We start from the raw sequence: 23,860 nt of genomic DNA, 5'->3' as shown, positions 1-23,860 counted from the left end.
TCGAGATTACAATTTGTCTATTCCAGAATTAGAACTAGGCTCTTGAAAAGTAATTGCCCTTCTATGGATCCAGGTTCAAAGGGCCATAAAACTATGCATTCACCTTGATCCAGCAATATCACTCCTGGGTCTGTATCCCAAAGAGATCAGAGATAAGGCAAAAGAACATAAAAAATATTTTAGTAGCTCTTTTTGTAGTGGCAAAGAATTGGACACTGAGGAGTTGTCCAACACTTGAGGAATGGATGAACAAGTTGTGGTATGTGGTTGTAAAGGAATATTATCATCCCATAAGAAACAGAATGAGTTGGAAAAAACCTGGAAACTGATTGAATGATTACATGAAATGCAAAGCAAGTGAGGAGGAACCAGAACAATGTATATAGTAAGAGAAACATTATATGATGATCAACTGGAAAGGACTAAACCATTATCAACAAAGCAAGTTCTAAGATAACTCCAAGAGGCACAGCCAAAGAAGGAACTAATGGAGTTGAAAGCAGATCAAAGCATGTCATCTTCCACTTTATTTCCTTCATGAGATTTTTATTATATATGTGATATATGTCTCCTATCACAACATGAGCAATATGGAAATATATATCACATGAAATAACCTATATCAGACTATTTACTGACTTAGAGGTGGGGGAGAAGGGCAGAAGGAAGAAAATATAAATTCTAAAATGTCAGAAAGCAATTGTTAAAAATTATTTCTACATATAACTGAAAAAGCAAATTAAATTTCTCTTGAAAAACTTAAAGGTTGGGCTCATTCTTCCCAAACATTTGTGGGGAATATATTATACTATTTGCCCTTTCTAAAACAGGGGTTCATAGCTTTTTTTATGGACCACTTTGGCAATCTGGCAAAGTCTATTGTCTCCTGAGAATAATGTTTTTTTGAATGCACAATATAAAATACATGATATTATAAATTATTATTTATATATATTATATATTAAAAATATAGTTATAATATTTTACAAAGCAAAGACATAGCCTAGATTAAGAATCCTTGGGACTAGGGCATCATTATAAATATCTTTCCTAAAAATATAATTCATTTTAATGTCTGATTATTAGTTGAAAGCATATTGGCAAGAGATTATGAATGATCGTACTAAAGGCATACCCTCAGGACTCTCCCTAAACCCCTGAGAGTTGTACCCCTCTTCCAGGAATGCTAACATTTCCCAGAGGAGATGCCATGGAAGTTTAGAGATATTTAGGATTAGATTGACCTCAGCTCCTTCAAGGATTTATACGGAGTACTGGAAATAGAAAGATAAAATAAGACACTGCCCTTGCCTTCTTAGAGCTTGCATTCAAACATGAAGGAGAAAGAGCATATGTCATATATATAGAAAATTTTCATATTTGGAAGTGCAATCCCCTATAAAAAATTCTGATGAAGGAAGAGTCAATTCTTTTTGGGACAAACAGGACAAATTTCATCCAAAAAGCAATACCTGGGTTGAGTCTTAAAAGGGAGGATTTTCTATAGGTAGAGACCAAAGTTAAGGTAACCTATTCCAAGCAAAGGAAAATCAATAATTAACTAGTATTTATTTCTATAGTATGTGATAATTTCCATGCTAAGTGCCACAGATTCCAAGACAAAGGAGAAATAGTCCCAGTTTTCAAAGAGCTCACAGTCTTATATGGGGGAGTATGTGAGCAAAGACCACAGTAGGCAGACCCAAACAGGAAGGTAAGTACTCTATTTTGGCTAAGGTACAATAGAAAATTTTGAATTGAGAGTTTCAAGATTTGATTCTGGATCCCAGTTCTGCTACTTATGGCCTGTTGGACCTCTAGGAAATCACTTTAGCTTCTCTGATACTCAGTTTCTATAAAATGGGATTTATAGCTATAAATCTATAAAATGAAGACTTAACTAGAACTTGACTTGGACTTGATGGCCATGTAAGTATCTTCAAGTTCTCGATCCATGACTCAATGATCTCTTTGTATAAGACTGAACAGGTCAGAGTTTTTTGTGGTTTGTCTATTTTACTCAGAACTTAATAAACACCAAATAAAATAAACATTTCCATGTACATAGTAAAAAAGAAAAAAATAGGATTGTACATGAAACTTCAGATGACTGCAATTCACAGCTCACTTTTTCCATTAAGTTTATAAATTCAATCTGTAGTTTTCAAAGTAATCCTATTTGCTAGTGCTTCTTTCTGGACTTCCTTCTTTGATCTGCAATGAGGGGAGAGGGGGGAAGATGCTTCAATAGCCCACTTTTCTTTCTTTTCTTCCACATCATTATTTTCCCTCCTCCTCCCACTCACCCTTTAATTGGAAAAGAAAGAAAAACAAAGCCCTTTTATAATTATGCAAAACAAATTCCCACAATGGCTGTGTCCAAAAATGTATATCTTATTCTGCATGTTGATGGACAGGTAAGTTGGAACCCTGTAGTGGAGGTCTCAAATGCCAGGATAACACTTAAAGCAATTAAGAACAATTAAGTGGTAAATTGTGTGCTACTGACTGTAAGTCCCCTAGGAGCTTGGTAAGGGGAGATCAGTAGCTGAAGAAGGCTTTATGAAGGAAATGGAAGCTTAGTTGCACCTCAGAATAAGTTCTGGAAAGACAGAAAGAAGGAAGGAAGGTATTCAAGGCAGAATGAATGCCATTTGCACATGAACCAGAAGGACACCCATCTGACTGGATCAGGTGTATAGAGTTTTAACTAGGAATATTTTTCTCCTCGAGCTAGGAGAGAAAATAATCGAGGGGAGTGTTGCCAGTAGAGTTTCACCAAGAAAGGAAGCCACTTAGTTATCACCCCTATGGGAGCTGACAAAGCAATGTATCAGGGGGAATGTACCATAGCAATAAGACTCTAAGAACATCAGCCATGCCACAAAGAGCTTAAATGATAAGAACATGCAAGAGGAACCTAGCTGTGGTACTTCTGCCACACAGTGGCACAGGCTGCTCGAAGAGCATGAGTCAGGGTGCGGGAACAGTGGCCACAATATGAGGAAATGTGCTCTCCTGGAATGAGAGCAAAGGTACTGGAATGCTCAGCTCCCACAACAAAGTCTGGTTAATGCCATTTCAATTCTGTTCTGGAAATGTTAAGTTTAAGATGCCTGGGGGACATTTAGTTTGAAATGTCCAATAAGTAATTCATGATGTAGGATAGGATTTCAGCAGACACCCAGCAGTTGGATATGTACATCTAAGAGTCAAGGTGATTTGGCTTCCATGGTGGGAGATGGACAGTAGCTACCTGACTAAATACTTCTCCATCCAAGACTAATATTAGGCATATATCTTGGCATCCATGTCCATGTCTTTGGTGAATTATTTGATTTCCTATCAGACTTAGCCCTGATTATGGGTGACTTCAGGCATAATAATCATTAGGGAAGTTTAGTAATTGGAAGTAATCTTATTCTGAGAGTTGGGTTCTTCAACCCTGAGCACAAAGAGCTGAAAAGCTAAAGATCCTTAGAGTAAGAAATGAGGAGAAATGCCATTCTAGTCAAGGGGAACTGAGAACATAAATGCATGGAGATGGGAGATGGAATACTGAGCTCCTAGAAAAGCAATGCCTTTTCTCCAGTCTCATAACCACCACCCTAATTTAGGTCCTCATTTGGCTATGATGAGAGCCTCTCAATTGGATTCCCATATATACATTTCTATTATCTCTAATCCGTACGCCACACAGCTGCCAAAATGGAACAAGACGGAGAAACAGCTAGTAGTCCAATCTGGGCTAATAATAGAAACAATAACAATAATAGCCAGCATTTCCATGCTACTTTGAGTCTTACAAAGCACTTTGCAAATAATCATATGAAATAAGACTGAAAAGGTGAGTTGGAGCTTGGGGAGAGCCTAAAGTGCCAGGCTGAAGGGTTTATTTTTTTTTTTCATAAAAACAACAGGAAGTTGGTGAAGGGTTCAGAGAAGGGGCACCATATAATTAAAAATGCATTTTATGCAGATCATTTTGGCAAGCAAAATGAAGATAAAAGGGACCAGAGAATGGAAGACTGTAAGTCTATATCAGAAGCAATGAGAATGAGAACTAGGGTCATACCAGTGTGTGTGAAGAGGCGAGATAGATCCCAGAGGTATTACAGTAGTAGAATTGACCGAACTCTGAAATCGAATGGGTGAGGGAGTAAGGAAGAGAGAATAATCAAAGGTGCCTTTGATATTCCGGGATGACAGAGATGCCATTGACAAAAAATAAGGAAGTTGAGGTGAAGAACAAGTTTAGGAAAGACATGTGTGGGGTAGAAAGATGTCCAGCAGGTAGTTGCACTGGAGCTGGGGGAGAGAATGTGAGAGTGATAGATTTTCAACCATTCAAACCTCTTCATTCAAGGGCATGAATTAAATTTAAAAAAAAAGAAAGGATTGTCAAAAAGAAGACTAAGGACACTTCCCCATTTAATAGGCAAAGCAAATATCATCAAGAAAGAGCCATCAGTCAAGGATGGGAAAACAAGGAGGAAATAGTGTCATGTTAGCTAAAAGAGGAGATAAATAAGTAGAAGAAGGAAATGATTGTGGGGAGGGCAAGAAAGCTGGGACCTGAGAATAGAGTCCAAGCTCTATTTTGTCTTTTTAAAGCAAGTACAGCATGTGGGTAGTTCTCATGATCTTTCCTTTAGGATGAGTCACAACTAGCACATATTTAGTTTCTCCCTCCCTGGGCATTTGCACTGTGATGTATCCTGATGAGAACCAGAATCTGCAGGGACTTAAAAAGCCAGGGAGGAAGGCTATATGAACCCCAACTTTAACAAAGGGAGAGAGAGAGAGAGAGAGAGAGAGAGAGAGAGAGAGAGAGAGAGAGAGAGAGAGGTATATTCAAGAACCTACATGTTATAATAAGCCTTGGAAAAATAGTACACTTTGGGGAGCCTATTATTTAAACAATTGTCATTTCACTGAGCCAAATGTCCAATTATGGGAGATCAGTTCCATCTTGGAGCACTGAGAGGAAATGAATTAAAAGTAATGTCATCAAAGACTACCCTGAAACCATCCTGGTCCTACTGACTCAGTTCCCCTGGCTCTAAGAAATCAGACTGATCTGGATACTCAGCCCTTAAGGAAGTCTAACCTGCCAATTGTCATAACAGAATGAACAAAGAAGTTAGGGAGAAGTTCTCTGAGAATGTGTGCATGATGGATGAGAAAATGGTATAGATCATTTGTAGTGATAACTTCAAAATGACTCTCGTGTCCCACAGACTACCACAGTCCCCCCCCAGGTCCTCTAGGAGGCACTCCTGGTGCTGGGTCTTTCCCAGGATTTCCATGTTCTCTGTTTGTCTCCATGATTGTTGACTCGCCATAGTTGAGGGCTTTCTGTACCATACCACCTACCTGATATCAATCACCACTTGTTACTGCTGCCCACCTCAGGTTCCACTAACAGCCCTTCAGAAGCTTCCAGGAGGCAGGTTATAGAAACAAGAAATCTTTGTCTGAGTTCTTGGACCTGAAGTCCCTTACAAATTCTCTCTGAATGGTGGGGCTCTGGCTGGCCCATGTGAAAGCAGTCCTCACTGGGCTTTCCAAATGGGACTTCAAAGCCTTTTAACAGGACAGGGAGAGAATAAATGATATGGGACTTCAGAAGTCATGCTGAATCTGTTGATATATCTATTCTCACAACTATATTTTACTTCCTTTGATACAATATATGTGTTCCTAAATACACACATATATGTTTATGTATATGTGTACATATATGTAATGTATACAGTGTGTATATATATATATATATAGTGGTTTCATTAACATAAGGAAAACTCATGAAAAAACTCCTACCAATGCAGATATATACCACCATTTAGTCTTGTACAGCTTCCTGGAGTCACTGACAAGTTAAGTGACCTATCCAAGGTCACATAGCCAGTAGGTGTCAGAAGTAGGTCATGAACTAAGGTCTTCTTGATTCCAGACCCCACTTTAGCAGGTATCCTACTTTCATGTTGTCTCTTGTTCTTTAAAAAAAGTTCTGTTAAATTTGAATCTTTGTAAACTAAATCCTGTTTTCCAATTGAATCATGTTATGCATTTGAAAGTGTTTTGTCCTCATTTTAAAAGCTTTTTTGTTTCTTTCTCTTTTACTACTACTATATTACACATCCCTGTTCCTAGATAATTAATTACCTCCAAACAACCCAGAACAAATCTTAGAATCCTGGTAGTTATAAGATCATAGACTTAGAACTAGAAAAACCCTCAGAGGTCATCTAGACCATCCACCTCATTTTACAGATGAGGAAAGTGGGACCCAGAGAAGAGGAAGTGACTTGGCCAAGGACACATAGGTAGTGGTAGCAGAGGAAGATTTGAATTAAGGTTCTCTTACTCCAAATACAGCATTCTGTGACTTAAGTAACCCAGATATAAACAGTATTATAAAGGGATTAATTCTTTTGGATTGGAAAATAATTTCCTGATTCATCTGTATTTGGACATCTAGATTTTCTTGATGGGTTCATTTGAAGAGAAGACACAAGGACATCATCACCACAGTGTTATCAAGCTGTGATATAATTAAAAGAGTAATGGATTTGGAATTAAGGGCTCTGGGGTCAATTCCTGGCCCCACTTGTCAACCATGTGACTTTAATAAAATAACGGAAAAAGGCTAGATAACCCTAAGGCTCCCTTCCAGTTCTAAATTTGTAACCCTTTTGTCATTCAGTTATGTTCAATCATGTCTGACTCTTCATCATCCCATTTGGGGGTTTGCGTGGCAAAGATTTTGGAGGGGTTTATCATTTCCTTCTCCACCTCATTTTACAGATGAGAAAACTGAGGCAAATAGGATTAAGTGACTTTCCCAGGGTCACACAGCTAGTAAGTGTCTCAGTTCAGATTTGAGCTCAGGAAAATCTGTTTTCTTGACTCCAGGTCCAACCCTCTACCCACCATGCCACCTAGCTATTCATTTCTTCATTCTCATATTGGAAGGACAGCAGAGTCTTTTGTTCCCATTTAACAGAATGGAAACCCAAGGAAAAGGGCAGATTGCAGGCATCAGATTGAGTCCTAGGCTCCTTCCTGACACTGCTCTAGGCTTGAAACTACTTTGGGGGGAAAAAAACAGCAAAAAGAAAATGGCTCAACCCACTGGATGGGAAGGGAAGAGGCTGGGCAAAGCCGGAGTCCCTACTGTACAAAGCCGCTTCCCTGCGTTGCCTTCCACCTGGGCAGTATCCAGGCTGGTCTTGGAGAAAGCCCAGGGCTGATCCTAGCTGAGATGAGCAGCTTCAGGTCAGAGCTGCTGTAAACACACTCCGATTTTTCAACCAAAAGCCTATATCAGACCCTTTGTACACGTGGGCTTCAGCCTCACCCCCCCCCCCCCCCCCCCCCCCCCACCACCACCACCACCAAAGGACAAATGCAGGCAGCTGGTCAGAGCGAGCATCTCTGCTTTTGCATGTCTGACTATTGCCATCTAGTGGCGTTATAGCTGAACCTCAACTCCTCTCTGCCCCTCCGTTCTCTTTCTGGGAAAAAGGGCTCCTTTTCAAACCCAAAGAGATCCCCTCCAAAGCTCAGCCCAGGCTCGCCAATCAACTTGAATGTTTTCCAAGTCTCTATAAAGTCAAAAGCTCAGTTCTTGAAATCCAATATAGTGTAAACATCTGACATAGGTTCAAATGCCTACTGTTCTACCTACTCCCTGTATGACCTTGGATATGTCTCTTAATCTGTCTGAGCCTCAGTTTCTTCATCTAGAAAAGGAGGGGCTTCAGGTCAGATAATCTTTAAGGTCAATCAATTAATCAATAAATTAACATTAATTGCCTACTATGTACCAGGCATTGTGCTCTGTGCCCAAGACACAAAGAATGCAACAATCTCAATTGGCCAAGTGCCTATACCCTAATGAGATTGGGGTGGGATGGAGAACAAGCACACTTAAAAATACCTGTAGCATAAATACAAAGGGAATAAATGCAAATATGTATATGCAAAGGTCCCTTCTACCTCTATGATCTTTGGGTTTATTGCACTGACCCAGAAGAAAGCAAGCTCTTTAAGGGCAGAAATTGTTTCCATGATTCACTGGGTTGTTGACTTTGTATTGCTAAGGTCTACTCCGGAGCTTTGCCCATACATAGTCTGTGTTTTTGAAGTATTTGGAAAATTGAATTGAAACAAAATATTTTCACTTGAAGGTAAAGCCCATGGAAGTAGATCATATTTCTTCTTCTCCCTGAATAGGGAAGTGGGGAGGAGAAAAAAAGAGGAGGTGTAAAAGACGTGTCTCTATGGTACCAAACCCTTTGAAAAGATTCCAGCAAGGTAAAATCAAAAGACTAAGGGTATGATCCAGAGAGGGGTATTCTGAGCTGCTTGGGTGTTCTGGAGAGCCCTTCTTTAGGCAGACCTGAAGAGCTTATCTTCTCTTGCCTTTGACCATGAAAGCAACCAAAAAGGAATGGAAATTTCTGAATTTCATGGAATCAGATCAAAAGGAAAGGGTACCTCAAACTCTGTTCCATTTAAAGGGAGGATCTAGTAGTTAAATCTCATCCTACTCTTCCCTGTCATGAAGAAACTTTAACTTAAGTGCTCTGCCCTTGGAGGTGGCCAGTACCCAGAGCCCACATGCCCAAGATCCCTATTCAATTCAATCTCTGGCCACACTCTCAGTTACCAGGTTATATATCTGCCAACAGAGAAAAATATTGGGTGGTCAGAGAGACCTAGGAGGTAGAGGATAGGATTTCTTAACTTTAGGGAAATGGACTATCCTCATTTATTCCTTCCCCTGCCCCCAAACTACTCCTCCATTTTCTGTGTTCTAACCTACCCATCCCTTTTCTTTCATTTCCCCTGGCTCCTTCTTGCAGAAGACTCTCTCACTTGTCAAAAGTGGATTTCAGGAGACACCTAGCCAAATTCTTTCATTCTTCATACCATGCCTGCAGCATAGGTCTCCCTGACTCTTCATCCTTCCCTCAAGAGCCTCTGCCCTACAGTGAGCCCTCTTATGGTGATGAGGGGGCTATTAAGTAAATTCATTATTGACTATTTCACATTAGATTCCATTTTTTTCCTTTGATGCCAACACAACTAATAAAAATGCACTTTATCTTCTTGGATTTATGGGATCGTAAAGCTGCTTTCATGTACCTCCGGGAATTGGGATTAAAGGAGAATTAAACATCTCCAGCCAAAAGACTATTCAGGTAAAGAGAGCAGGAAAAGGAGGGGGGAAGAGGAAAAAGAAAAAAGAAAGAGAGGGAGCAGGAGAGAGGAGTGATTCAAGGACAAGAAATAAACTGAAGTAAAAACCTGGCAAAAATATGGCTTTAATATATTGTAAAAGAATAAAAACCTCATAAAAAGTTATCACCAGACATGAGGAGTTCGTAATGTCGCCCATTGTGAATTCTGGGGAGGAACTTCCTCTGAGATGAGAGTCATTAAGTAAAAGCAAGATCCATGGGATGGCAGAGGATCTCTAGAATAGAATGATAGAGACAGAGAAGAAAGGGGGCAAGAAAAGGCTGACAGAGAGAAGCAAGGCAAAAACAGTCACAGAGAAGGGCTCAAGTAAGATGTCCCATTTTTTAGTTTTATAATATAAGTGACATGGAAAAATCAATCCATAAAGAAAAAGCTTCCATGAAGCTTGGTAGGACCATATGACAAGAGGAATTTGCCAAAGCAGAACAATGAGGAAATCTTAGGACAAGGAATCCATAAGACCTCTGTTCTAGTCTTGATTCACAGTCTAACCATAAGACTGGTCAAATCACTAACCTTTATATTTCCTCACTGTAGTAACTGACCTTCATAGTACTACCTGAAAATATTATCAGACCCTCAAGGGCCTCCCTCTGTCCTACAGGAAGTCCTCTTATGATGAGGGAGCTGTTAAGCAAATTCATTATTAATGATTTCACATCAGATTTCCCCAACTGTCATAATGTTCAAGTGAGTACTTTACAAAGGCATTGTATTAGTAATACTGATGATAGCAATCAGGAAGAAGAAGAAGACGAAGAGGAAGAGAAGAACAAGAAGAAAGATTCTGTAGACCTACTACCTTGAAGAAATGCATTCTAGTACCTCATTTCTCATGCATCTTCCTTCCAGAGTCAAACAAGGCAATTTTCCTCTCTAAGAATCAGTTTCCTCTCTTGTAAAATGAATGATAATGGTTCCTGTCTTAGCTGATTATGTCTCATTTGACTGTTAAGAGGCAAAAATAAAATGGTGGGCACTTTAAAAGCTAAAATCACAACAAAATCATATTCTTATGATCACCAACCAGAAGTAAGGATTGAAACAAGGGAGAATTTCCATACTTCTTACTGGAGATCCAAATCTCAAGGGAAGGACAAACTGGGAGCTCGTGACTGTCTCCCTGACTTGTCCTCTTTGTACCTTTGCAGGGAGATCATGGCTTTGAAAGAACTTTTCTTGCAATCAGCTCAGCCTTGATTTAGAAGTTTATGTTCTGGGAGGCATCTGAAAGCCTGGGCACAGCCCTCAGTAATTAATCCTTGGAGGTCCCTAATGACAGAGGAGACTCTGCTTAGTGGAAGTTACTTTAATACTAAACAGCTTGTGTTATCTAACAAATGAGTACATTTCACACCCAATAAAAGTCATTTTTGATAAGTGCCACTAATGGATCGTAAATCTGACAAACACAAACAATAGCAAGCATACACACACCAACATATAGCCTTCTCCAATAACCATTTTCTGCTTGAGTCCTCTAGACGTTGGAATATAGCACAAGGGAAGTGTGCTCAAAGGAAAACTGGAGCTTTGGACCCAAGCTTAATCAGCAGCCTTCCCTGAAGTCAATTAGGGCGAGTTGACGGAGAGAGGCTTTTGCAGAAAAAGTCTCCAGAATGGCCTTCCTGAGTTCAAATCTGGATTCCAAAACTAAGTAGCTGTGTGATCCTGGGTAAGTCACTTAACCCTATTTGCTTCAGGTGTTCATTTGTCAAATGAGTTGGAGAAGGAAATGACAAACCATCCCAGTATCTTTGCTAAGGAAACCTCAAATGGGGTTATGAACAGACAGATACAATTGAAATGACTCAACCACCACAACAACTTCCTATCCTGTCCAGGCTAGAATTGTCACAGCCAGTTCCAAACCCAGTATCATTGCTATTTACAACTTGGACTTGTTTCCAATTCATTAGAGAGACTAGAGATCACCCAAGTGCTCATCATATTGATGATGGAGTTAGTCTGGACCCCTGATCAACTCAAACTCTACTACAGCTCAGAATTCCTCTGCTCTAACAATCCACTCATCTTAGCCTCCTGGGCTTACAGGCATGTTATACCACCCTCAGCCCTAATCATTTAATCTAATTTCTAAATAATATTTTTCCTATTACATGTAAAAACAATTTGAACATTCTTTTTTTAAAGTTTTAAGTTCCAAATTCTGTTCCTTTTTCTGAACCTCCCTCCCAGCCCTCCCCACTCTGAGATGATAGACATTCTGATATAGATTTTGCATGTGTAATCATGTAAAACATTTTTCTATATTAGTCATTTTGTGGAAGGGACCTCAAATAAAAATTAAAATAGAAAACAAAATATAAATATTTCCATCTGCATTCAGACTCCATCATTTCTTTCTTGGAGAGCAGATAGCTTATTTCATCATGAGTCTCTGGGATTGTCTTTGATCACTGTATTGTTGAAAATAACTGTCATTCACAGTTGTTCATCAAGAAATTATTGCTGTCACTGTTATACAATTTCTTCTGGTTCTGCTCACTTCACTTTGCATCAGTTTATGTAAGTCTTCCCCAGGTTTTTTGTGATCATCCTGTTCATCATTTCTTATGGCACAATAGTATTCCATTATAATCATAGACCACAACTTGTTCAGTCATTCCCCAACTGATGGACTACTCCTCAATTTCCAATTCTTTGCTACCACAAAAAGAGCTGCAATAGATGTTTTTGTATGGATAGATCCTTTTCTTTTTTGCCTCTTCAGGATACATACCTAGTAATGGTACTGGCGGGTCAAAAGGTATACATGGTTTTAAAGACTTTGAGCATTGTTCCCAATTGCTTTCCAGAATGCTAGCCATTTAATCATAATGGATACCAGTTATTCAGTCAACAAGCATTCATTAAGTACTATGTGCCAGGCAAAACAAAGGAAGATTAAATCATAGTCCTGGGGCAGTTAAGTAGCTTGGTGGATAGGGAACCAGGTCTGGAAATGGGAGATCCTGGGTTCAAATATGACCTCAAACACTTCCTAGTTGCATGACCCTGGGCAAGTCACTTAATTCCCATTGTCTAGCTCTCAAACATTCTTCAGCCTTGGAAACTATATTTAGTCTTGATTCTAAGACAGAAAGACAGAAAGTAAGGGTTTTAAAAAATTACATAATCCTGCCCACAAGAAACACATTCTAATAGGAAAAACAACATACAAAAATAAAATTGTTTAGTTAAGATATATACAGTATAAATAGAAGGTGATCTGATAAGGGAAAGTCTTAGCAAGGAGTAAGGAGTAAGGGATGATGGAGAGAAGGGCTAGAAAAGACTTCCTGCAACTGGTATCAACTGAACTGAGTCTTGAAGGAAGTGAAAGAACTGGAAGGTCAAGATGAGAAGAAATTCATGGAGTATGGAGATGGTGTCATGAAGCCAGACACTGAGATAGGAAAATCCAGAGAGTAGTATGGAATATGCAATTATCAGAAGACTTAGCAGTATGTCAACAATCAAGAAAGCCCACTGAAAGTTAAAGAGAAGAGAGTGGCTAAATCAGTAGCTCTCCAGAACAATGATAGGGTTTAGAGTGCCACAAAGATAGAGACAGCAATAGGTTCAGAATAGAGACAGCAGTAGCATGCAGCCAGCAAAGGTTAAAGTAGGCATAAATCAGGAATTAGATTCAAGAAGACAGACCGGGGAATCAAGGTACAATATCAGCAATCACAGAATCATAGAGCCAATTTGTTTCTGAGGCTAAGTTCTACTTCAATTAGGCATCCATTATATATCTTAGCCAGAGGTGGGGAACAGTTATAAAACTGTGATGGATCTAACCTCACCAAGGAGACTTAATGGCTACCTTTGTCTCTGATGGATGGTCAGAAAGAAAAATAAGAGACTCTACTATTAGAAGACTCACTCTCAGTGTCTTATTGAGAGGACAATCTGAAATTATTTTTAGAGGTATACCAAGCTGTGGATATATGAAATAACAATGTAGTACTCTGAAGTAATCATGTCTCTGGAGAGAAGAATCCTTTTTTCCTACGTCCCTCCCTCCCTCCCTTCCTTCTTTCCTTCCTTCCTTCCTTCCTTCCTTCCTTCCTTCCTTCCTTCCTTCTTTCCTCCTTCCCTCCCTTCCTACCTACCACCTACTTGCCTACTTTCCTACCTACCTACCATCCACAGACTTTGATGCTCAGAACTGATGTTTTATTCAGAAGAGCAACTTCTTTCTAATAGCAATGATATGGTTTATTTTGGACCCATACCCAAAGAGCCTTTGTATTTTTACATCTACTTTTCTCTTAGAACATTTAAATTTAGTTAATTTCTGGTTCTTTCCTGGGATAATTTGAGTGAGCTCCCTGAAAGTAAACAGTGCCACTAATAAGCATTTTGAGCATAAAATATATTTATTATAAGCATAATAAGATGCATCTCGGTTTTCTGTCTAGGAGCAAGTTAACAGGGTCGTTCTACTCTTCCCTTTCCAGAGTTATCTTACTGTCATCTCTGCATAAACAAAGGCAGTAATAAAAATGGGAGAACCTTCAATAGCATAAGTGGAATTAGGGAACTTTAGTGACCATAGAGTATGTATCCTGTCTTATAGCTTTATTTCTGAAGATTTATTCTCTTTGTTCTGGCTTTTTTATACTAAGTTTGTATCTTCTCAGCTCTAGTTCTGCTTTGCTTCTACTTCTATTGAGGCCACCATTACTTAAGCTTGGTGTCATAGTATCTGATTCTCTCTCCTCCTGCCCAGCATGCTTGATTCCTTATTGTTCCCAGCCAGTTCAGTTCTTGCCTAATAAATGCTGGTGCCTTGGGCCCGTGCCATCTTGTGAAAATGAATCCCCACTGTTCTCCAATCAATGGCTGTACTTTGGGCCCAGGGGACAATGGAAAAATGAGTTCTTACCTAACAGCACTGTGTTTTAGGCCCATAGCATTACATAAAGATGACTCTCTTTCTCCTCCTTTGCTTTTCTGCTATGTGTGCCTACTTCAAAAGAAAGGACCAGTCTATTGCTTTAAAGTTTGTCATTGATAACAGATAACTGAAGGAAGAACTACTCAATTCCTAATTCTACAACTCTTTTCCATACTAGAAACATAGAACAAAACTTGTTAACATAGTCAAGATGAATGATAAGATAATGAGATAACAAAGTTGCCCTTAATTAAGTTGTCACCAAAATTGGATAAACTGTATCTTAGGGTAATGAAAGAATTGATATATGTGATTATTGGGCTGCTATCAGTGATCTGACCCATAAAGGACACAAGACAGACCATACCCAAGAGTACAAAGATTCCTTTTGCTGACTTTGCCTAGAAGACATATTGAAATCCTGCCTCTACCATAACACCAGCATTTTTAGGGAGCATCATCAAGCAAGTTTCCTATCCTTAATCTCTCTCCCTTCATTACAGAGTTGCATCCTCAAGTGTTGGTCAAGTCCCTTGGGAATCTCAAACAGTACACCAAGTTCTAGAAGGAAAGGAAAGAAATAATCATTTATTAAACACATACTATGTTCTAGACTCTGTGCTGACCACTTTATCTCATTTGATTCTCACAATACCTTTAGAAGGTAGGTGCCATATGACATCCATTTTACAATTGAGAAAACTGAGACAGAGGCTAAATAGCTCAAAGTGGATTAAACGGTCACTTAAATCAGAGTTTATGCCACTTAACCCAAAAGATACGTGATCAGCAACTAGACCACAGATAGTAAATGTAGGAGATAGGACTGCAACTCAAGTCTTCCCGAGTTCTATCCATTGTACTACCTATGGACCAGCTAGCTACCTCTACAGATAAGAAAAAGAATGACCTAGTACTTTGGTCTATCTTGTTGGGAGGGCTGTCATGGACCAGTACCTGGATTAAGGGACTCTAAAGTCATGAAAGGGGGAGAGATGCGAATTTGACCGGGTCATTCTCCTACCATCCTGCCTTTGAGTAAGAAGTCCTAAACACATAAAGAATATCTATTTTATTCTTACCACCCCTGCAGGAAGTGAAAATGTCCTGATTGGAGGATGGAAGAAGCCCTTTCTAATATTCATCCTCATTCAATCTTTTCCCCTGGCTTTCTAGTTTTTGTTTGTTTTATTTTAGTGCCTTCCAATCCTCTCTGCTCTCTGTATAGGACAAGGTAAGGAGATGGCCCCCAGCCATATGTCATTAGTCTGTTCAGTGCCAGATACTGACTGTGTTCAGCTTAGGAGAGGAATAACCTCGGGGTATTAATGGGGGCAGACAGTTCACTTTTATTTTTTCTTCCTTCTTCATTCTAAAAAGCAAGAATAACGAGTTAGTTCTGTTGTTGGAATAACAACGAAGGCATTCACTGGCAGTCAGTTCATAAGAAGATTTGTCTTGTAATTGGAGCTTCAGAGAATCACCCAGCTTCAATAGCATCCTTGGTGTAAATTAGCCTCCTCTCCAAATTTACAAATTTTGCTGTAATTATTGAAGTCAACACCACCGCTACCAGTTTTTGTATTAAAGTGGCAGCTCACAAGAACCAATGATTCCGATCTTTTATTAGCCAGATCCAGGCCCTGAGTTCTCTGGCCTCCCAGTAAAGTAGAAAGGATCACATCATTATAACTCTGGGTCCCCCACCAAAGCTGGACAGTCTGCGAGTTCCCTAAGCCAAACTAAATTGGGGGTGGGGTTCCCAATATCCTGGACAACATAGTCTGGCCTCTTATACATCACGCACTTTCACAAAGAAATTGGAATGTAGCACAGAGACACTAACTTGTAATCTCTACCTTCCCAGGCTTGTGGTGCTCATATCCTCACTGATAACCTCTGGCCCTGCTACTTCTCTTGGGGCCATTTCTTTACAAGAGAGTTGAGGTTTTCCTTTTCAGAATATATATATATATATGGGTCCATCACCACCTTGCCTTGAAAAACCCTGGCCAGGCCCAACCAGACAACATTTTCCCCCAGGTCCATGATCATAATGGATTGGTTTCCAAGAAAAAAAAATCAGGAAAAAAAAAAGAAAAGAAAAATCAGTTGAGAAATGAGCTCTGAAAGAAAGACATCTGACCAGAAACCTCTTAATCAGAGCGCATCTTGTATTTGCATAGTAATTTAGGCTTTCAAGAGGGTGTCCACATCGAACTTGGTCTGCACAAAAAGCCTGTGTTCAGTGGGGTCAGGGCTGGCAAGACCTTTGGAGTTGAGCTATTCTAGACCAACACCTGATTTTATTTTCAATGTTTGTTGTTGCTACTGTTGCCATCACTCTTAGTTCCCTTCTTCCATATTCAACTTAGAAGCACAATTGTGGAGAATGGAGGAGCCAGCTAAAATTTCTAAGTGAGACTTAGCCCTGAGGATGCTTCGTGATGCAGACATTGTCACTATCCTCAGCATCCTTGACTTTTATAAACATTTTATCTAGGCTTTTTCCGTGGAGGAGGAGATATAAATGCTAAGAGATCTATTCAGAGAGCATCTCTGTGCTTTTATTCTGCCAGTGAAGAACATGGGTTCATCCTTCTGCCTTTTGATATTAATGTAATAGAGTTCTGGACTTGGAGTCTGGAAGACCTAGGTTCAAATCCTGCTTTATAACACTAGCTCTATAATTAGGGGGAAAGTGCCTCAATATCACTAATGTTAGTTTCCTCATCTACAAAATGAATATAGTAATCCCTATCTTATCTGAGCTATGAGGGGCCAATGACCTAATGTATTTAGTGTGTTATCAACTTTAAATTGTTATATAAATGTTGGTTATTATTATTTTATTATTAATAACAAATCTTTCATGATCAAGAAGAATAGTAGTCTATTTAAATTGGACTAATGGTTTTGATAATGCTCAGTCATCTATGCTAAAGGATAAAAAGGACAGAATATAAAACTTCATTACTAGCCCCAAGTGGAAGAAAAAAGATATTCTGCTCAGCCACCAAGGGCAGAACTGGGATGAATAATTGGAAGATACCAGAAGGCAGATTTTGGCTCAGTATAAGTCAGCACCTCTTAATATTAATGCTGTCCAAAAGTGTGTTATTGTTGACTTCAGGAGAGAGTAAGATCCCTGTCATTATAGGTCCTCAAGAGGTTGAATGACTAGTTAAAGATTTATAGAGGAGATTCATGCCTCAGATGGGACATTCTATTCATTTTACAAAATAGGAAACTAAGGCAAGTGACTTGTCCAAAGTCACACAGTAGTGTTGTGGAGAATTGAGATCTACAAGATTCCCAGTCACAAAATCCCATTATTGTTTTCTTTTTTCAAAAACTCTCTCTCTCTCTCTCTCTCTCTCTCTCTCTCTCTCTCTCTCTCTCTCTCTCTCTCTCTCTCTCGCTCTCTCTCTCTCTCTCTCGCTCTCTCTCTCTCTCTCTCTCTCTCTCTCTCTCTGTGTGTGTTTCTATTCTTTCAACTTCTAATCCATTTCAAACAGCTTAAGCCTCTCTTGGGGAGCAATGCAGTTCTCTTTCTGCAAATGTACCTCTGGCTCCATTATTCATCCTTTGAGAGGACAGAGTAGCTTCCTGCTCTGTATTCTACCCTCTCTTGTTGTCTTACGTCTTATTATGTAAAATCTCAGACTTGTTAATAGCTTCAGCATCCTATGCATTTAAAACCAAAGCTTTGGAATAATGTAAACAGAGAAGTGCCTACCCAACAAGGATGGGCTCTGGCCTGATACAAATTGAAACCGAAAAGATATTAGATGAAGGAGTCAGGAATGATATAGAAAAGAAGCTGCTGGGTGAACTAAGGCTGCTGCTGGGCTATAGTAAGGATGGTATTATTTACTAAAATGCAACCACTTAAGTGAACCTTGGGGTTTGGCTGCAGCACATTTAGAGAAGAGTCACCTGGGAATTGTGCCTTTCCTAAGGGCTAGATCCCCACAAGCCTTACCCTAAATTAGCACCCATGCTCTGCAAAGCTCTAAGGGCAGCTAGATGGTGTAATGGATAGAGTATCTGCCTGGAGTTAGCAAGATCTGCATTCAAATTTGGCCTCAGACACTAGCTATGTGGCCCTGGACAAGCCACTTAACCCTGCTGCCTCAGTTTTTTATCTGTAAAGTGAGCTAGAGAAGGAAACCACTGGTAAACCATTCCAATATCTTTATCAGGAAAACCCCAAAGTGAGGGTCATGAAGAATCAAATATAACTGAAATGACTGAACAAAAACAAGATGGTAGATAGAGAAAAGACAGGTCTTCAGACCAACATAAAGGAACATAATCAATGAACATTAATTTTCCCACCCTTCACCTTAGTACAATGGAAAGGGAATTGAACTAAGGAGGGAGGCCTGGCTTGTCAGAACTGACTAACTCGAAGTCATGACTGCTCTAACATTTGGGCAAGTCACTTTCTTTCTCTCTTCCTCAGTTTTGTCCACTAGAACTTGTTGCTGTGTGACCTCACCTGAGTCTTCACTGCCAACCATCAATACATCTGTTTCTGTTCTTACTGTCTCCTTATCCCATTCCCCACATTGACTGTTCATAGCCTTTTTCTCTCTCCTCAATCTTGAAACCTGAACTTCCATTCCCTACACTTAGAAGAACTCACCACCTCTTTTTTCACTGAGATTGAAGTCATACAGCGAGAGCTCCTTCAAATCCTTTCCTCCATTCAGAACTTTTCACATAACCCTCCTTTATGTCTGCCTTCCCTCTTGTCTCAGATGTTTAGTCAGTTCTGGGTCAACATTAATGTAGAGGGTCTATCCTTGAACCTGTATCTCAGCATGTCCTAAAGACATCAGAAGGAAGTTTGTCTCCAGCTGCCTACAGACATCTCCTCTTGGACTGCCCAAGAAGTGCCAGAGGACAGAAGCAATACAAAGACATTCTCAAGGTGTCTCTTAAAAACCTTGGTGTTGATTGTGAGATCTGGGAGACATGGGCACGGGACTGTCCAGCATGGTAGGTCCATTTCAAAGAAGATGCTGTGCTCTGTGAGCAAAGCAGAATTGCAGTAGCTCAAAAGAAACAGAAGAGGCACTGATTTAGATATCTCCATTCCAAATGTATATTTGGACTATTTGTGCCCAACCAGCAGCAGTAGAGCCTTCTGAGCTCATACTGATCTGATCAGACACAGTCAGACATATTGCACATCGACTCCAACATAGTGATATCATTTTGGTCCTCTTCTAGTATGAAGGACAACGACCAAACTACCAACTAACTGATCTTTCACCTCAGACAGGCTTCTTATCCTGAGGCCATAGTTTTGGTACAACCATTCACCCAGTCTCTCATCATTTGGAAACTTGGCTTATCTTTGACTCTTTCCTTTGCCTTAACTACTCCTATTCAACCAGCCACCATGTTCTGTCCATCCTAGTGCTATAATATCATTTATATCTTCTTCCTCTTTTCTATGCCCTTAATAAAATCCAAGCATGTGTCCATACTACCACCTTCCTAGACTGCTGCATTTCTTACAAGTCTTTCCACTTCTGCTTTCTGCTACCTCCAATCCAATGTTGCCATCACTCCCAGGCTAAACTTCCTTATACATAGTTCAGGCCATTTCTCTCATGAAAACCTTTTAAAAGTTCATTATTTCCTGCCAAGTGAAGCTCAGATTCCTTTGCCTGGCACTCAGGGCTCTGCATAATTTCCTACTTTTCTAGTTTTCTCTTATACTATTATATTCAATATACTCTTAGGTCCTACTAGTCTAACTCTACTGCTCACCATTTTCATGTGATCTCTTCCTCATCCCTGGAAAGTATTGTGACCCTGGTTTGGGGCATATTTTTGGAAAGGGTTGTATTTTCTGTCTTTTTTCCACTTTGGGTAGAAAAGACAAGCGAGAGAGAGAGAGAGAGAGAGAGAGAGAGAGAGAGAGAGAGAGAGAGAGAGAGAGAGAGAGAGAGAGAGAGAACATGGGTTTTTATCAATTGCTTCTTTTTGTTATTTGCTTGTTAATCATTTAACATCATGGCACATAGTTTTTTTTTAACAGCCTGGCACATAGTATGTGTTTACTAAATGCTTGTTGATTTGAAAATTTTAAAAATACTAAGTGCTTTACAAACCTTAAGGCATAATATAAACCTGAGCTCATCATGAGGAATGTTGTTCAGTCCATAGAGAACTGACCTTGAATCAGGAAGCCCTGGCTTTCATACATGCTGACTTGTGCTGGTAGAACGACTTCCCTTTTCAGGAGTTCTCTACACAAAGGAAATCACTGGTTGAGCTCATATTGTTTTTGCTGCTATTATTGTTATATGCATGATGGCATAAAAATTCTGTACTAAATTTGTGTAGCTAGATGGCACAGTAGAAAGACTGCCAGCTCTAGACCCAGGAAGACTCATCTTCATGAATTCAAATCTGGCCTTAGCCACTTCCTAGCTGTGTGATTCTGGGCAAGTCCCTTGACCCTGTTTGCCTCAGTTTCCTCAGCTATAAAATGAAATGGAGAAGGAAAAGACCAACCATTCCAGGATCTTTACCAAGAAAACCCCAAATGGGGTCATGGAAGAATTGGACATAACTGAAAAATATGACGGAACAACAATAACAATTAATTTGAAAGATGCAAGCAAAGCCCAGAGATATTTTTTCCATTTCGCTAGCTGAACATCTTCTGTTGACTACTTCAGGCTGGAAGATTTAGGGGAAAGGGGCTTTGTCAGACACAATTTTGATGACAGAAATGCTGCGCTATCATTCAAAATGCAGATAGCAAGGCACAGCAGGCAAAGCGTGAATGGAGCAGTTCGTGTCTCAAGCACCAGATGACTCAAATTTGGTTCTCATGGTTACCCTGATGTCATCGCAAGCCCCGGGGCGTGTTAATAGCCCGGCAGAGCGGAATTACCTGACTTAAGACCTTTTCTCCCCCTGTCTGCTTAAACATGCCTTCTCATTCCAGGGGCCCCCACACCTCGCGTAGCTGCAGAGCACAAAGGCGGCTAAACAAAGCCCACAGCACGCTGGCAATAACAAAGAAACATCACAATGACATCATGGACCGGCCAGCGGACCTTTCCAGTCAGCCCATCACAATGGACTGCCTTTGTTCGCCGCTACTTCCGTAGCACCTGCTGATGGAAGGTTCAGATTACCGCTTTTACCGACATAACAACCGCATATTTGAAACAGAATGTTTAGGGCGAATTGTGGGCTCAGGGTCCCGCATAGAGTAGCATTAAAGTATAAGACGTGCTTTCCTGCTGGGATGCCAGTCACTATTACTGTACCAGGCTCTGCGGTGACCCAGGTCATGATAAAGTCCCTGTTCCCCTGATATTGCTAGCGGAGCAAACAAGCCTCTTTTAACAAGCAGAATGCATGGAAACTAATTCCTTTGCCCATCTCTGTCACTTGAGGATTTCATGAAGTGGCCCAACATAAGAGCAATGTACACACTGGAGGTGGGCTTTCTAGATAGGGGGAGAACCGAAGGGGTGCCGCAGATGATGGGATATGTAAGTGGGTGCCCTGGAAGTTCACACGTGCACACAAACCAATTAAGTTTAAGGCTCCCTGAAATTGCTTTCTCCCATCTGGACCAAAAGCAATCAGAACTCAGGGCATTCGGGTTGAAGCCTTACCTATGGAGTGGTGAGTCCAAGGCCAAGGCTTTCTATTTACTTCCTTAGGAGGCAGTTAGAGGTTGTTGGAGAAGGGATATAAACGCAATAAAATCCCATTTGGAAGAGACCTTGGGGATTGCTAAGCCTATGCTTCTGATTTTACAAACAAAGAAACTGAGGCCCAAAGGGGTGAACCAAGATCTTGTGACTCTAAACCCAGTGTTCTTTCCACAACATTTTAGTTTTCTGTCTTCTTCAGACTCTAAAATGATACTCTCTCTCTCTCTCTCTCTCTCTCTCTCTCTCTATATATATATATATATATATATATACATATATATGTATGTATATAAAAATAAAACTCTACAAAGTCCCTATAAGGAGGCTCTGAATTATCTGTTTATTTACATGGCTAATTGATTGTTTCTTGGGCCTTGTATCCTTGAATGAATGAATAGGGACCAAATATTATGTGCCTCTTGTATCTCCATATTATTTGACTTGGTACTTACGTTTGGCACATTATAATGCTAATACTAATACTACTAGCTAGCATTTATATAGTGATAAAGTACAATAAATATTTTATTTGATCCTCACAACAACCCTGTGAGATAAATGCTATTATTATCTTCATTTTGCAGATAAAGAAACTGAGGAAGACAGAAGTTAAGTGACTTGCACAAGGTCACATAGCTAATAAGTGTCTGGGACAGAATTCAAACACAGGTCTTCCTGAGTCCAGATACAGTGTTCTATTCACTGTACCTCTAGTTTATATATGAATGTATATGAGTAAACAAATACTTAAATATTGCTTGATAGGCTTAACCTAGAGGCAGGGAAGAGCTGAGTACACAAATGTTCTGAGACAAACCACCAGCCTTGAAAGCCTGGACAAAACACTTAGCCTTTAACTCATTATTAAGTGGAGATATTCGCAGTACTTAGTTCACAAAATTGTGAAAATAAAATAATATTTGTAAAGTGTTTTACAAACTTTAAAATGTTACATAAATAGTAGTAGCAGCAGCACTGTAGTACTAGTATTAGTGGTTGTTGTTGGCAATTAGGGGAACACAGCAAATTGAATGATCTTAGAATCAAAAAGACCTAAACACAAATCCTTAGACCCTTAGTACCTGTGCGACCATGGGTTAGTCACGTAATTTGTGAGTCTCGGTTTCCTCACCTACAAACCTAAAAGCATTTTATTACTATTAACACTAGCAAATGGTGATAGTAGTAAGTTGATTTGCGTGGAAATGGGCACAATGGAAGTTGACATGTGGCACAATCCAATTAAGTTCATTAAAAAAACCATGGATCTATATGCAGAAAAGGTCCAATAATTCATTGAGATCTACCCAATTGTTCATTTTACTAGGGAGAAAATAGCCCCCAAAAGATTGAGTGATACCAACATTCACACAATTAATTACTAAGTGCCATAGCTGAGGCCTCTACCTCTTAATCCATCATTCTTTCTTTTTGACATAAGTATAATCTGTCATTAAAGATATCCATTCATTAATTCTGTTATTCATTCATTCATTTTTACACATATTTTGGAATGCCTTCCATACATGTACACAGTCCTTCACAAAACTGGATACCACCATACATCTAAGCATGGCTATTCTGAAGACAACCATTAAATCAATAAAAATGGTATTTCTTTTCAAAAATACCTTCAATTTGTACGTGTTTCTGTCATTAAAGCAGTTTAGAATGAATGAAGAGGGGTGAACTCAGTGAGGATTAGTGGATACTGACCCATAAAGGCCATTGTCAGCAAGGAACCCTGACTCCCTACCAAGTTTTCCACTCCCACTATCTCCTGATGAGGGTCTCAGCTCAGACTCCAGAAGAGACAAGGAGTTGTATTTCTCTGTAACTATATTTCCCTTCTCTCTCCTGATGTGATTGATCTTCAGGCTTATTGTTCAGGGCTGTAGTTTTTAAATCTTAACACTTTCTTGCTAAGCGTGTCACAGAATCATAAATTATGAGAGTTGAAAGGACCCTCATAGGTCAA

At 39.7% G+C, this 23,860-nt stretch overlaps 1 long non-coding RNA gene across 4 annotated transcripts in view; it reads right to left on the bottom strand.

Moving 5' to 3' along the window:
- The window catches only part of LOC103102129 (uncharacterized), a 36,314-nt gene extending 15,050 nt beyond the window's left edge, over nucleotides 1-21,264 (bottom strand). For 2 of the 4 annotated variants that reach the window (XR_008915567.1, XR_008915566.1), the window contains exons 1-2: nucleotides 21,105-21,264; nucleotides 5,377-5,586 (exon numbers count right to left, since the gene is read on the bottom strand). This is a non-coding gene — a long non-coding RNA (uncharacterized LOC103102129). Of the gene's footprint in view, nucleotides 1-5,376; nucleotides 5,587-20,313; nucleotides 20,452-21,104 lie in introns of all 4 variants that reach the window. The other 2 variants (XR_458977.2, XR_008915568.1) reach the window with 2 other exon arrangements.
- Nucleotides 21,265-23,860: the final 2,596 nt, after the last annotated feature.

Source organism: Monodelphis domestica, chromosome 1, assembly GCF_027887165.1.
Source record: "Monodelphis domestica isolate mMonDom1 chromosome 1, mMonDom1.pri, whole genome shotgun sequence".
NCBI lineage: Eukaryota > Metazoa > Chordata > Mammalia > Didelphimorphia > Didelphidae > Monodelphis > Monodelphis domestica.
Note: the sequence above shows the minus strand (reverse complement) of the source record. Positions and strands in the feature narration are given on the sequence as shown.